The 3614-nt window shown below is 44.3% G+C and overlaps 1 long non-coding RNA gene across 1 annotated transcript; it reads left to right on the top strand.

Moving 5' to 3' along the window:
• The first annotated feature begins 695 nt into the window (after positions 1 to 695).
• On the top strand, positions 696 to 3330 carry LOC134292076 (uncharacterized). Its single transcript, XR_009999444.1, has 2 exons — positions 696 to 2538; positions 2607 to 3330. It is a non-coding gene; the product is annotated as an uncharacterized LOC134292076 (long non-coding RNA).
• The last annotated feature ends 284 nt before the right edge of the window (positions 3331 to 3614 follow it).

Below are 3614 nucleotides of genomic sequence, written 5' to 3'. Positions count from 1 at the left end.
AAACGTTGAGTGTTCTCAATTGATACACACCAGGTTTCACTAGCATACTTTCAGTCCTGAGTATCATCGGTGGTGCAGAGGGCCGAATTGAAAGATCTCGCGCCGTCGCCTTGACCTGTGACCAGGTAAAATTTGTGCCGACTTGTTTTATTTCATTGTTGTGGCTGCACAGCCATTATCCTCTGGGTCTGCCTCTGCTGGGTCCTGCTGGGTTCCAATCTAACTCTTGTTTGCATGGATCATTTTGCAGAGGACTTTGAGATCAATATGCAGTAACATGATGCCCCGCCAATTATCGCATACAGTCAGGTCACTTTTTTGATACTTTTACTAAGACGCCTTTCATCTAGTCGGCCGGAAATGGTGCGGTTCCCCATATGTTGCAGAATAATTGAAGCAGCAGTTGTACAGATACTACGGGGTCATATTTGAGTATCTCATCTGATATGCGATCGACCCCCGGGGCCCTGTTCGATTTCATGCACTGATGCAGCTTCGGTGTTGACACGGGTAATGCGTCGAACCCCTAGCGGATCATGCTGAGGTGTTGATGACGTGGCCGACACTTCCAAAGGTTTCCAAAGTGCTCAAGCCAGCGTTTCAACTAACCGGCCAGGTCAATATCTGTCCAAAGGTGTCTTTCACGGGTATCGCATTAATCTTAGTCCCACTAAAGCGACATGACACATCACAGAGGAGACGGATGCCGCCGGTGTTAGCGGTTTTCTCTCCTTCGTCGTCTAGGGAGTCCGCTCACGCTCTTTTGTGCTACCTATATGAGCGTTTCACTTCCTTCTCGAGAGCCGGATAGCTCTGACGGGCTACGGCTTTGGGTCCTCGTGTTTTTGCTCACTCTATCGCGCCTTTGTTTTGCGTTCCTTCGTTTCTCTATCTTCCTATCGGTGATCCTATACTTTCTCTGGGTGCGTAGCTCACCCAAATTACCCAAGTAACCAGTAAGCATTTAAAATAGCATTCCTTCAGCATTATAGTAGCCTTTACGACAAGGCGTTTAATGCTAATTAGCCATATATGCGCCTATAGTGCTACCTCACGGCAGGCTTTGGCAAAATAGCGGGCTGTCTTAGTGCTATCCCTTCAGGAACGTCGTGACAAAATGTCAAAGAAGCGTAACGCCTCGTCGAGCAAGAAAAAAACAAAAATAGATTGACGTCTGCTTCTCGTTCTCTCAGCCTGCTTCCCCGCTTCATCGTCCTTCCATATTCCAGCCGGTGCTAGGTGGTACTTTTTTGCTGAATTTTGTAGTGATGTAGGTTTGAACTTACGATCCGGAGATTGATTAATCATATCTGCTTCGGATTCTGTTGCTCCTGATCCACAATGCTAAAGCTGTCCCGGTGGCGTGCGTTGATTTAATCGCCAATATAAAGAATGATTCGATAACAGCTTCAGATTCAACATCCAAAACTTGTATTTCATTGTGGTAGAGCATTACAATCCCTTCTTTTAAATATCTGTGGAATATGATTGTTTCTTCCCTCTTTCAAACAATCCTATGATCCACCAAAGCATCCACCTATTCGGCACATATTTTCCGACGAAATGATAAATAATTGGAATGATTTTTTGATGGACAAGTTCTCAATCCAATCCAGCTGCAGTAATGTTTTCTTTGGTGCTTTTGGATGAGTAGGGGAAAATGAAGAAACAAATAAGATGCACACATTTGTAAACAGAAGCATAGGCTCTGTAAGAGAGAGACAAAATGTGTTGCCAAATGCGTAACATATCTCCCAACCTTTTCGCTCCTAGCATTTAAAGAGCAGTTGAAAAGCATTCTGTATGCTCCCAAGTGAAACCACTTCATGCAGTTGAAATGCTAATTAACAGCCGAAAGCTTTTGAGCAGCACAGCTTATGCTAACTCAAGGCAGATATGCATTCGAACTGCTTTTGTAGGGCAGCAAGCAGTTTAAATGCGTAATACGGGCTGATACACGGCTTATTCAAATGCTTAGTGGTGTAACGTTTGACGTTTTTTGTCTTTTTAAGCAAAATATTATTTTGAATTTTATTGATGTAATTATAGCTTTTGACGTTTTTATCTTTTTTAAGTAAAATAATAAACTGAATTAAAATGAATAAACTGAATTAGAGTAATGTTATTATAAATCGATTAGGACGAAACGTTAAGTAGAGTCAAAATGACGTCATCAGTACGACAACATTTGAATTTGCTCATGTCGACTGCGGGTTTGTGCATTGACTAAGATCGTGCTATAAACTGTTATCCAATATGAATTGGGCATGAACCCGACTATAATGGTTTATGTACTCGGTTTTTGTCGGCTCACCGATGGTGTGAACTCAATGTCGCCATCCTAAAATTGCTTGGCGCAATATTCGAAATAATAGATTTGAGTTCAAGATGAAGTTACATGCTTGCCATAGATCTTAAGCTCGATCATTATCGCTCAAGTACGGCTGGTGGATAGAAGTATCGCGAGAGTTCGAAGTATAGTGAGTTAAATTTGAAGTTTTTGAAGTTTGAAGATTAAATAGTGGTTTTTAGACAAAGGTAATGAATGATTGGAGTGAATTTCTAGTGCTATTAAGTTCTTGACCATAATTTTCCTTAATCGACAGTTTTTCGTTGCCAACGTCAGTATATCTGACCAATTCCGCGAAATTTCTATTAGTGAATTCGTTGAAACGTATAGAAAGGTAATTTGTAGTAAATTGTGTTTTAGATTGATATAGATAATTAATTTGTGATTTCGCGTTGGACTTTACAGCGCCAAGCGCTTTTTGGTACGGGCTGGAGTTTTGTGGATTCGACCGGAGTCGGATCGGGGAATCTTTTGTGGCGAAACCAGGGCCCGCCATTTCCGTCCGTGGAGCACGGACATTTTGGAGCTCGTGCACTCGTCAAGGCCCGCCTTTCGGAGGCAGTCAAACGAGGGTGAGTGAAGTCGCTAGTCAAATCAAGCGAAAACTACCGCGGTCGCCAATCAACCGCCGGTGAAGATCCGACAAGCTACAATCCCCTGGATCTTTCGATCGAGAACGCGATCCCCGTACACCGCCAATTAGTGTACGCAGGATCGAGACCTGAATCGACGGTTGGAAGTTCCCTTGACTCCGCTCGGTCATAGCGGAAAGGTACGCGAAGCCGGGTCGATTGGGAAAAGGGGCTTCCCTCTGAAGAGGAAGGCGAATCCGGACGTTCTCGTCCTACACAAAGTCGGAAGGCCTCCGCCCAGCCGCCACTCACCCCCGCAGCTTTAGTTTCGGCCATACCGCACGAGCTCGACCTCCATCGCTGCCGCCAATCAGCAGCGCCAGCGGCATCGTTACAACGCCGCCATCGCCACCGAATCAGGAGGAGCGAGGACGCCATCGTGTCAAGCCTTCGAGTCATCGTGTCAACGAGTTCACCGAGTAAGAAAATCCTGCGCAGGTATGTGAGCTTTTTCCTCTATTCATGGCCATGATTTAGTAGCTCATTTCCATTCCGTATCGAACAACTTTAAGTCCAACCCGAATGAGCTAATAAAGTTAAGTTTGCGAAATTGTTTGAAATCTAGCTGAGTTTGTGTTTTGATTGCTTCCGTTTGTCGGTGCTGAGTTATTCACTCCAATTACGGTGTTAAG

This window comes from Aedes albopictus, chromosome 3 (genome assembly GCF_035046485.1).
Source record: "Aedes albopictus strain Foshan chromosome 3, AalbF5, whole genome shotgun sequence".
Taxonomy (NCBI): Eukaryota; Metazoa; Arthropoda; class Insecta; order Diptera; family Culicidae; genus Aedes; species Aedes albopictus.
Note: the sequence above shows the minus strand (reverse complement) of the source record. Positions and strands in the feature narration are given on the sequence as shown.